The sequence below is a fragment of the Heterocephalus glaber genome, unplaced genomic scaffold (genome assembly GCF_053883595.1).
Source record: "Heterocephalus glaber isolate CG9 unplaced genomic scaffold, H.glaber_assembly_v1.0 deba00001442, whole genome shotgun sequence".
Classification (NCBI taxonomy): Eukaryota; Metazoa; Chordata; class Mammalia; order Rodentia; family Bathyergidae; genus Heterocephalus; species Heterocephalus glaber.
The window spans coordinates 18,175,661-18,188,638 of NW_028258296.1; positions in this window are offsets into that span (position 1 = coordinate 18,175,661).

Genomic DNA, 12,978 nt, shown 5'->3' on the forward strand with positions numbered 1-12,978 from the left:
GAATATCTACTTTAATGTAGTCATTTTCCTTTTCTTACAGAAACTTCTATTCTAGACACAGTTCTCTGAAAATACAAAACTACACATTCTTACAAAAAAAGTTATTCACTGAGATGATAATCTGAAATCTGCTGCCTAATATTAACTAGCACTTGTTATTTTGATATAAATTGAAGTGTTAAAATAGTCTGACAGTTCTTATATAACTATGTCCTTCAATCAGTTTAGTAGGACAAAATTCTAGGCTTCATTTCACTACCATAAATGAAAAACACATGTTCATAAATCATTACCGTCTTTTCAGGATCTTTTAAGTTAGCAATAGCAATTCTTATAATCAAAGTTATTAAAATATTATAAGTTTAAAATTTCAAAAATTTTCAACTTTCAGATTTAAAATTTAGTCCTTATTTTTCCTTTTACATATTTTCTTTATCTTGACTTTCATGTAGTTTTATCTATTTTACATATATAATTATAATAAATTAGAATTTTTTGCATTGACATTTAAATACCAAAGTATATAAAAAGTATATTGCTTTTTGTTGAAAAAGCAAAAACTGCTCTAGGTATGTTAAGCATAAAAGGACTTAATGTAGGGAATTAGGGCTATACCCATGTAGTAGAACTTATGTGCCTTCTTTCTTCCTATAGATGCTGTTACTGAAGACAGTGATGGTTACATGGTGGGTGGTTTTATGAGTCAGGATGGTCTGGTAGTGGCCTGAAAAGACACTTGCTGCAAGGATTACATAAGGACAATGTGTTGGGACAGCAGGACAGGGTTGTTCCAGGAGCCATCAATAATGGCAGGTTATGAGAATTCATGTGTTAGAGTACAGCAGCAAAAGCAGGCCTGGTGATCAGCTGTATTAATGAAATTGGACTAATCAGCAAATATGGTGAAAATAATGTGTACAGATTTCTCATTGAAGAAGGAATGTACATATGACAAAATAGAAAAACAGCTAGAATAAACCCTTTGATGGTAGACTGAAATTGGAGCTATTGGGGTGAACTCATACTTGTTTAGATAGATGATAGATAGATGACAGACAGATAAAACATACCTATAAACATGAGCACATATGTTTAATTATGTATTCGGGGGTTATGTACATATATTCAAACATATTTTTCCTAGCTCTATCAATATGCATTTTTGGACGTAGCACTGAACTTGGCCGACACCCAGATCATGACTTCTAAATACTTCACTGCAATGAACTAGATCTCTTGGAAAAAAGAGACAGATTTCATGGTTGGGTTTGAAAAAGTACAATATGTGGCTATGTCAGTAAATAGTGCTATACTCAAAGAATGAAAAGGTTTTGGTGGCAAATCAAAGGGACAAGAGAAATGTGCTTGAAAGGATCCCCACTGGTCAAATTGAAGAAGTCCAAGCACTAAAATACATATTGATATCCATTAAGTGGATATTACTCCATTTAATGAAATAGAATATCTGCATCCATGTGGACAGTAGGGAGGAGAAAGAGCTGCCTTTCCAGTAATATTGACCAGTAAATATAGAAAGAATGATTGATTAAGGAGGAAAGATTGCCACTTTGCAGTCATCATAGTATTATTTCAGGCAATGAAAATCAATAAATACTAAAACTGATAGGTAGAAGGAAAATGAAAAAAATGAATATTAATGGAACCTCAAATTTTTCTATTGAACGTTTATTATTTACAAAGATTTAAAAATGAAATATAATAGTGGATAACACCGAATTTTGCAACCTTAACTAGAGATCAACATTTAAATGATCCGTAATGAGTCAGATTAGCAGTGTGTGTTACATTTGAATGTAATGAGAATAACTTCTGTGTTATTCCTGCCCAGCATGTGTAAGTTAGGTCTAATCCTGATGAGTCGTCATACAAATTTAACTGGGGGAGATTCTACAAAATTGTTCCCTATGATATTCCTAAACATCAACATGGGAGAAAAAAGATAGAGGTCCCCCTCTAAATCAAAAGAGGCTGGGCAAAACTATCGGATACAATGTCTTCTGCCATTAAGGAAATTATTGAGGATACAGGTGAAAAATCAATGTGATCCTTAGACTAAGAGTATGGGGGGATTTACTTTATTATGTTGTAACTTTCCTGAAGTTTGAAATTATTTCAAAATAAAAAGAGTGGCAATGACTAAAGAGTCTCAATTTATAACTGACAATTCAGAGTTGGAAAGCTGTAGAAGCTTCGTGACATTGCCAATGATAAAGTCAAAATGAGGCTTATGATTCAAAACTAGACACAGGGAGGCTATTGGAAAATTCCACCTGTTAAAGATTGACACATCTGTCAACTGCTGCCAAAGAAGCAATAATGTGGCTTTTTATTCTGTTTTTCCCTCCAAAGCTCAAGAGCTTTTGGGAAATGTAGTTCTCAGATCTCCAGCCTCTGTTGGTATTGGAAGCAAGTGTTACTGACAGACAATTTTGAATGCAAAGCCTGACAGCTCAGTTTAGTTAACAGAAAGGTTTTTTATTAGTAAATAACTTTGCAGTTAAAAAACAGGCTTTTTTCACTATTTAATTAAATTTATATATTCATTTATGGTTCAGTATTTATATTGCTCACCTAGTAAATGGCAGGCACAATTCTTGGTGCTCAGGATTTAACGGCAAACATGCCAGAGAAGAGATTGACCCTTTTCCAGCTTGCAATTGTTATGAGAAATTGGAAGACAGTAAGCAAGTTAGTAAAAAAGAAAGCATTAAATTCAGACAGGTACAGTGGATGAACTAGATAGGGTCATGCTGCAGATCTCACCTGGGACTGGGGAGTACTTTATACAGAAGTGTGAGAATGAGCTGTTACTCAAAGAAGCGTAGAAGGAATAGCATTCTGGACATATGGAATTGCAAAGACTCCAGGAGGCCAGAAAGGAGAAGAGTACACATGGAGATGAAAAGAAATGTGTGGGGCTCTGAGGCTTGGGTATATTCCTAAGAGCAGTGGTAACATAATTAAGCAGAGAAGTGTTATGACAAGATCAAGCTTTTAAAAGAGTAATTCTAATAATATTATAAATAAAAGACCCTTGGTGTTGGGGCAAAAGTGCAAGAAGGAAAGAAAAACTAAGGCTTATTTTATGAGACCAAATGGAAAATGATGGTGGACTCCAGAGACATAGGAAGTGGAAAGAAATGGGAGGTGTGCTTTGGTGGTAGAAGTGGGAAGACGCTCTTTTCTACCCCACATTAAGTTGACAATGTTTGGTTGTTACGTACTTTATCAGCTCAGATTTTCTGTGTCCTCTGCCATGGACAAAGTCCCTGAACATAACAATTAAATTTTAAGGTTAATGTAATGAAAAACAAGTGCTTTGGGCTGCACAAAATCCATTTCCCATCTTTTAGTGAAAGAACCAAATTTTACTTTATGGTGGGTTTTTTCCCCCATTATTTCACCTTCCCTTCCCCATAACACAGGCTCACTGCAACCACCAGTGAAATTATTCTGCCTTGATCCCATCCTACTTTCACCAATGGGTTAGCCCAGTCTAGTCTATTCAGTTTCCCTCCAAGAACTGTGAATCAAAACTGAAATGATAAAAAATGGTGAAGAGGTAAAGCTAAGTTTTCTTACTAGCACTGTTCAGATAGACCATCAGGGAGCTCCTCCTCTGAGCTTTGATAACTTCTGAACTTTCTTAGGCCAGATACATTTTATTTTCTTTGAATTATGTGTTTTTCAGTGCAGTGTCTTTCCAGTAAGTTCCATGCTATCTTTACTCCTCCAGACTCAATTTCTGTTGCTTATAACCAGAGTCCTAAGTGACAACGGTGATTTTTTTAAATGCTTGACTAGTTTAATTCATAATGTAACAAAATGTTCAAAGTAGTTGCCAATTTAAAATAACCCAGAAAAATAGGGGTGAACTTAACCATAATCTCCTATTACTGAAATCTATGCAAACCCCCCCCCCAGAAGCGTCATTTAACTTTTATGGTTTTAAAGACTGTTTTCTATATAATTCACACATCAGCAAATGCTCTCTCTCTCTCTCTCTCTCTCTCTCTCTCTCTCTCACACACACACACACACACACATACACACACACAGCCTACAGTAAATGTTACGAGTAGAACTTATTTTTGTGTTTTCTCTCCACGCCAGTTCCCATCCCTAAAGGTAAATTCTAATTATTTTGCTTTTTAGATCTTCTAGTTGTTTTGTTATTTTTACAAAACTTTCAAATTCTATTGTTCTTGGATTTTTAATTTTAAATATCTATTACACTCCTCTTGTCATACAAGCATTTATTTACACCAGCATTTTTAGTATTCATTCTTTTGAAACTACATACTTACATCTCATTTTGACTTATTTCATTAAATAGAAAGAATATTGGATCTCCAATAATTTAAAATGAGGATTATATTGTCCCTAAACTTTCTTTAAATTTTATCATCTGCTTATGTTATATTATATATTTACATGTTAAATTTATCAGGTCAGTGAATTTTACATTTAATTTAGTTTAGTAAGTTCACTGTTCTAGAATTTTACTTAAATTTAAAAGTCAAACCTCAATGTGAAACACTTTCATTATTATGATTCTTTCTTTTCCTTATTTCCTTTCTTCCTTCTTCATGCTCTTGAGCAGCATTTTGTCTTTGTGTTCAACACTGTTCTGGATTGTTTGTTTTGTTTTTTTGTTACCGGGGATTGAACTCCAGACCTTGCACTTGCAAGGCAGGCGGTGGAACCACTGAGCTAAATCCCCGGCCCTAACACTGTTCTGGATAGAACACAAAGCCTACTCCAATTTGCTTATTTCCTGAAGTGGCCAACTCTTTTACCTACCTACACCTGTGCATGCATATTTTGTTTTCTTTGTTAATTCTCTGCTTATCATGTCTGCAGTGGTTTGCGGGGGGACTATTCTCTGGATGTTAAAGGACTGGGAGGTGCTGTGCAGCTTATAGGTCATTGGTTCCTTGGAAACACATGGTCTTGAAGGCGATTGTGGACTTTGCTTCCCTCTCCCTCTTCCACTTTGCTTCCTGGCTCCTGAAATCAATGGTTTACTCCATTATATGTTGACTCCCAATGCACTCCCTCATTAGAGGCCTAATGGAGGCCTAATGTTCTTGCCCTGAGACTTTCAAAATTGTGATTCAAAATAAAACATTTTCCTTATAAACTAATTGACTCGGGTGCTTTGTTGTAGGGGCAGAAAGCTGGCTAATACAATGTCCTTAATTGTACATACCATCAGTTTACTAACCCTCCTCTGCTCAGCCACAAGTTCTTTCTCCAAGGGGACCTTCTTCTCAAGTTTCCTTCTTCCTTTCCGAATTTAGCACTGTTAGGGGTCTGTTATTCTGGGACTATCCTTCATAAATATGCTGACTTTGATCTGCCTCTTGTAGATCTTTTGCCTTCATTCTTTATGTAACTCCTTGGCATGCTAGAGCACATCCTTAATTAAATTTCTAAGAAAATATTCAGGGACAAAACTATGCCTAAAATGTCTTTCTTTTGTCTTTATGTGTGATGTGATTATTTTGTTATAGTATTTTAGGCCTAAAATTATTTTTCTTCAGTGTTAAAAGCATTTATCCATTACTTTTTAGGATCTGAAATTGTTTTTTAGGATCTGATGTCAGGTGTCAGTGTGATTTTGTCTTCTTTTTAGAATAAAAAAGGGCCGAGGATTTAGCTCTGTGGTTTCGCCACTTGCTACTCAAGCACAAGGACCCGAGTTCAATCCCCGATACCAAAAAAAAAAAAAAATAATAATAATAATAATCTGGGGCCAGGGATTTAGCTCAGTGGTTCCGGCACCTACCTCGAAAGCTCAAGGTCCCTAGTTCGATCCCCGATGCTAAAAAAAATAAATAAATAAAAATTCAAAAAATCTTTCTTCTCTTTCTGGAAATTGTTGAAGTTCCTTGTTCACTTTTAGTGTTCTGAATTTTAAAACGACATATTTTTTAAATTGTTTATTAGTTTATTCATTATTATAAGGTTTTTATTGTGAGACAGTTAAATAGGATGTTTTCATGGTAAATGAATTCCTTGTATTTATTTTTAATTTTCAAATTTTAGTACTCCTAAGTCTTGGATATGGAAGCTATTGAATATACTATTTATCTCTAGAATTCCCCCACTTTCTTGACTTTTTAAATTGAAAGTAATCTATTTTCTTAAAAGTAATTTAATTAAAAGTAATCTGTAACCTGTTTTCTTGACTATATTTTAATAGTTTTATTGACTTATTTTTCTAACTAAGTCACAATATTAATTTCTAAAAATTCTTTTTTATCCTGAACATGCTTTTTCATGGTATATTTTTTTCTGGATGTAGTATCTTGACTTTCTCAGAGTTTACTAGAAATTTATATTTTACCTTTCCTTTCTGAAAAATTTTCAAAGAAAATCCTATTTCCTTTGGTGTGATCCTTGAGCTATGTACGGAACAGGGAAAGGGGACCTTACTAGAACCTCTGCAGTGAGTCCTAGTCTCCTGTGAGCCACGGCAGCACAAGGCGAATTAACTTATTATACAGGAAAGGTAGGAAAAATGAGACTGAGAAGACGCTGAGCTTTGGGCCTGATCAGTGCTGCTCTGGGCGGCAAAGACGGAAAGCCCCCAGCTTACCGCACCTTTTATTCAGTACATCAGGAGAAACAGATGTAACAAATGACTTGCAAAGAGTTCAGTACTTCACATTGGGATAAACAAGGCCTAACAAAAGACTAGGGGGCATAGGAAATCCAAGAAAAATGAGGAACTATGCAGATGAAGATTTGGTTCCTCCCAGGATGTCTTCAGCTGGTGTAATTCTGTCCTGGAGCATCACAGCATCAAGGGATCATTAAGGTCTCAGTTGTGACCAGAGGCCAAAATGGAATTATGTCTTGAAATGCCACAGCTGGCCTATAGACAGGAGAACTAGGCCTAATCGAACGGTTTTCCCCTAAAATTATGTAGCATTGCTCCTGACAGAGCTAAACTGTCAACTTGATTGGCTCAGGAGCCACCTATTGGGTTAGTAAAGTACACTTGTGGTTGTGCCTGGGTGGGTCATGGAGACCTGACCTAGGATACAATAACTGGTCCCTGGTTCCTTGCTCTCTGGCATTGTTCTGCTCTACTTTTTAGCCATCAAACATATTTGCTCCATACCATCCCCTTCCACTATTATGTACTGCATTAAACAGCCAACCATGGACTGAATCCCATGAAACTGTGAGCAAATTAAACCTTTTTTAAACTATGGGTGTTGAATACTGTGTTCCAGTGAGCAGAAATCAAATGCAATTGAGGTACATTTTTATTTGGATTTTTATAAATCTGCTTCAAATAACTGGTTGTTGGTTAAATAAGTATATATTTAAGAATGATACAGCTATGAGACTGAGTTGATATGCTGTGCATCTTGGTGGGGACATATCTGCAAGTGCGATGCATTGTAAGGATGGAGATCACAGTCTCGCCATGAGAATGCTGGGCTTAAATGTTTTACTTTTTGGCTGACTAGCTGGGACACACAAACCACAGGTAATGAGCCAAGGATTTATTTGCTCCTGAACTCTCATTGCAGCCCAAACGTCCACTCCTATTGTCTCTCCTTCATAGCAGCCATCTCTGCGTGTGAAAGCTCACCGGGGATCTGGGTTCTGCAGGGCAGCAGGTGTGCAACCCACTGCTGCTGTGCTCAGCTACACCAGGTTTCCTCTGCTGTTTACTTGGTCAGCCATTAGCTAGGTTGAAAATTCATAGCAGTTGCTGGATATCTTCATTTTATACTTGTCATGGTGGGGTAGTATCCCTTTTAACCATCCTTACTAGCACTATAACAGAAACATGGGTAAATGGCAACGAACTAAACCCAAGCTGTATTCAATTCACCTTCTTGAATTTTAAGTCCACTGCTAATACTTTTTAATTATGCTGAAGGCACACAACTTTGTTCTGTTCCTTCTGTGCAAGAATATTTATTATCCTTAATTATAGTTGATAGTTTGGTATCTTCCAGTCTTTCTATATATACTTTTTAAAATATATTTTTACTTGACACATAGTAATTATACATCTGAAGCAATGTGTGAGATAAATCTATCTATATATATCTATATATCACGTTTAATGATCAGGTCAAAGTAACTGGCCCATCGAACACCTCAGGCATTTATCATTTCTTTGAGTTATTAACATTCTGCATATAATTTTGAAAATTCATATGTGACTTTATATTCAAAATCATATGAAATGGATTATTTTAAAGCATGGTTTTAAATACCAAAAATAATGTTTAGTATTCTTCATTATAGAATGTCCCACTCTAGCTGACTTGAACAATTTTTCCAATAAAGACAATGATCAGAATTAGGGATAATAAGAAAACCAGTGAATTGGTTACTCTTTGAGATGTATGAAAACCCCTCCAAATTTCTCTCCTCTACTTTCACTATCCCAGCAAACGTTTCACATGTCATAGGCCCACTCCTGAATTAAGAGGGACGGGGCACTGTGCTCTGTTTGCCATAGCCAATCAGAAAGTCAGGGCAGGGTACAGCTACTGCTTCACCACGAGAGTGACTTGGGGAGAAAGGAGAAAGTCTACAGGGAAGGACAGATGGAAGCATGAATGCTGGAAAGAAGACAAAACTGTACATTTTTCTTGTGATTTATTTACACCAGCCAACTAATGAATGACTATTCAACTTACTGTACCACAGAAGGCACCTGGTAAATACCAGTGAATATACCATGACACTGCCAATGTTTTTGTTGAGATAATGACCCCAAAGAGAGAGATAGGGAAAAGATAAAAGAAGAGCCTTACAGGGCCGGGAATTTAGCTCAGTGGTGCCACTGCCTGCCTCGCAAGTTCTAGGTCCTGAGTTCGATCACCATTACCAAAAAAAAAAGAGCCTTACAAGCAATCATGAAGAATTTGGACATTGCTTTAAACTCATAAAAAGTCATTTAAACATCGCATGACTTTTTCTGATTTGAGAAACCCCAAATATAAATAAAGAGTAAAATAGAGGAGAGATGGAAGGAGGGAAGGAGGTAGACTTTTTGGAGATGGAGATTAGGAGTCAAGATACCTAAAGTATGTATGCCCCAATTCTCCAAAACAAATGAATGTATTATATATTATATATAACTTATTGATAAAAACACTAAAAATGAAATTATACATATGTCATCATAAAGTTGTTAAAGGCTTGTTGCAATGAAAAGTGACAGCATGTTTTACCACCTTAGAATATCACTGCAAGAAAGCTGTCTGGAGAATAGGGCTAGGGTCTGAGAAGTCATAATGGATGCTCTTTGTGTGGCTTGCCTGCAGAGTGTGGCCTTATTAATCCCTCTGCATCCATCATCTTCATTGTTTTTTAATGTTAACTGCCAAAACAATAACCCTTGATATGTGAAGTATACAACATCCGCTGTTAAAAAGGGCGCTCATACCTTTTATAACTTGCGTTCTCATCACATTGAACTTTCCTCCATGTGTATTGGCTGCTACTGAACTTACTTTAAAGATGTTACAGTAACTATATCCCCTTTCCCTTGCTTCTATTTCACAGCAGATAGCCTGCCATATGATCTATGTTTAGAGCTATATTTTGATTAATTCATATATGGTATGTGATACATAATATTCTACTTTCTATACAATTTTTGTTAAGATTATTCACAAATTGATTTGCCCTTCTAAATGTGGCCATTTTGCTGATTTTTGCAAAGTGTAACATCTTTAAATGTAATTCTGAAATGACAACAAAGTAAAAAACAAATATAAACTGACGTAAGTATGCCTGCCTAAAATTTTTTTTTTTTTAAATTTCCACTGTGAACTTTACCCCATTTTACCCAATCCTAATTAATTTTTAAGGGACATCTGCTTAGACTTCTGTGGTATTGCAACAGCCTGTCATTTTGATTTGGGAAAGGTTTGTTTGAAATTTAAATCTGGCATCCTTAAAAAAAAAAACAACAAAAAAACCAAAATAGCAAAACAAAATACAAAATTGTCATGCTACTGGATATTATAATATAACTGTAATGATTGCTGAAATTTAACCAGTCACATAGAATGACGGGGAAAAACACTGAGACAAGAGCTTCATGTCAAAACTATGGAGGAAAACAGCAAAAGTGCTGCAAATTAATGGCTTCTTCCTATAGTACATCCTTTCTGATTAGCCCATGCAAAATTTATAGAACTAGCTAATCTGCAAACAGAAACACTCTAATATTTTTTGTAAAGCACTGTCAGAAACTTTTACACTGGTCCCAGTAATATAATTCTCAGTTCCAGGGCCTGTCTGACAATCTAGGACATAGAGACCTGTCAACCGAGAGCCGGCCCATGATGATTGTTAAGGGGATTTGGTACTTCTTCTATTTGCCTAATAGGGAGCCTTGTGCTCAGCATTTCCTGCAGCAAAAGAAGACAGATGAAATCTCTGGGCACTTCATTGCTGCTGCTTCTCAAAGATTTCCTGTCAAAATGGGCCTATAAGGGGAGAAAGGTTTTCAATAACATTTTTTTTTTTTTACCTGGCAGGATTTCCAGCCTTGCTATGAAAAGAGTTTGAAGGCTCTGTCTTTGTTAAGGGGGAGAAGAGAGAGAAAAAAACAGAAAAAAAAATGCTGCCAAACTGCAAGATTGACTTGTGTTTAAAAATAAAAAAGTAATAGAACAATATGGATCATATTAACATAGCATATACAGGAAAACCAGTTTTGATTGACACATTATCCACATTTTATATAAATTGTTGTATTTTCTTCCTTCAAGGGGAGAAAGTGACCTTGGTGTTCTTACCTTTCCAACTGACATACCGAAAGCATGTTAGTTGCAAACCATTTTCAGGACTTTAGTAGTTTATGTAAGGAATGAAGAACTGAAGTCTTCATACCAAAGCCAAGTGTGTCAGTCTGCCTTTCTCCTTATCAGTCCTTTACTCCCTTACCTCTGCTATCTGTTAGCCTCCCAGTGAGGCCGCAAATATCTAATAATTGGTACAAAAAATAGAGCTTTGACTTAAAGCTTCTTAGAGTCTGCCAAAAAAACCTAGTATAATGAGGGTAGTTTTGTAAATTTCCAGAAAAATACATTCAAACTCACATTGTACCAACTGGTGCCAAACTCTTGTGTCACTGCCTATCTCAGTGACCCATCCCCTAGCCCCCCAAGCTGTTCTCACTGGTTGTTGAGTATGAATCAGAGGGAATCACAGCTTTCTCTGTTCTTTCCCTAGTAGCCTGTCCTCCTAATTTGGAACAGACGCCTCAGAGCCTGAACAAAATTTTTAAAAGTTGATGAACGAAGTATAATAAGTAGTGTCCTTAGTTTACTCAGCCTGATTCACTGCATGGCCTTTGTGCTAATTTGTCCAGGACTTCTTTGGGGTTTTTATAACTGTCATGATGTTAGCAAAGTGAAAACTGATAATTGACATAGAAGAACAGCATTGGTAATATTTTAAAAGGAGAATAAAACTTCAATTGTCTGGGCCAGGAATTTAGCTCAGTGGTGCAACCATCTGCCTCGCAAGCGCAAGGTCCCGAGTTCGATCCCTGTTACCAAAAAAAAAAAACTTCAGTTGTCTGTGGGCATTTAGTACAAGGGCACACAGGTCAGAAGCCCTAAGGGTAATATAGACAAAAATGATTGATTTTTTACAATGAAGACACTCAAGTCATTAAGAAAATGTTAAATCATGTCTTTGCCCATCTTTTGTTATGCTATGAAAACATATCTTCAAGAGCAATTAATCACAATGTTCATACTAAACTTGGCAATATGAGTAGAGCATTTGTTATCTGGGAAGTTGACTACTGGGAGACACTTCATTTCACCAAACACAATGAGCAAGTGAGGTGTTGTTATATGTTGAAAGGTGCTACAGTCCACGCTACAGTCCATATTAAATTTTTCTGCAGTTTAGTTTTAGCAGTTTATGGGTCAAATTCTTATAATGTGAACACAAAAGTTAACACAATAGAGAGCAACAAAAAAAAAGTTTCTCTAAAAAAGCAGCTACAGTTATGCAGAAGACTAATTGGCAGCCTGTAGGCAATGTAAGGGTTTTAATGGGGAATTCTGGGGTGGAAGGAGCTAGCTTTTAGAACAGCAGGAGCTTTCAACAAAGCATTTTTTTTTTTCCTGAGAAGGAGGTGAAGCAAGGAAGGTCACAAAGTACATGGTCATGAGTTAATGAAAAAAGAATATCATGGAATCTTTTAGGCAGTGGAGGTGTATGAGTAAAAATATAGGGTGATTTAACTGTGTAAAGATACATGAATAAACATGTACATTTTATTGTTTCAAGACTAGGGTTACAGTGATGGCAGAAATTCAGCATAACTTCTTTTATAACAAATTACTACTGGAAGGTCTATGTATATATAGCAAAATATCAATTATTACTATTGTTGATTGAAATGAAATAGCACTGAAAACCATCCAAGATAAGACTGGACATTCTGTAGATACTGTAATAGAATTAGAGACCTGAGCAAGAGAACCATGAAAGAAAACAACAGTAAGACTGAGTCAGCTGAGTGTCCAGATAACTGCAGACTCAGACACTGCTGTAAGGACTGGCACTAAGTTCTCTACAAAGGTGAGATATGTGAGGAAATGCCAAGCAAACTCAGAAGTTCGTGTGAGCACTAGAAATTGTGAGACATAAAGGCACTGAGGATAATCAGAGGGAGCTATCTAGAAAGAATTGGAAACATGATAAACCTCTGTTTTGGTTGTTGATTATGTTTTTGTAGGAAACTAGTTTAATGGATACCATTCTCTTCAATTCTGATTACTATTTGAACTGTCTTTGACATTCTTTTTTTTTTTTTTTTTTTGTGGTACAGTAGATCAAACTCAGGACCTTGCACTTTCAAGGCAGGAGGTGGAACCACTGAGCTAAATCCTCAGCCCATGTCTTTGCCATTCTTAATGAAACATTATCAAATGAAGATTG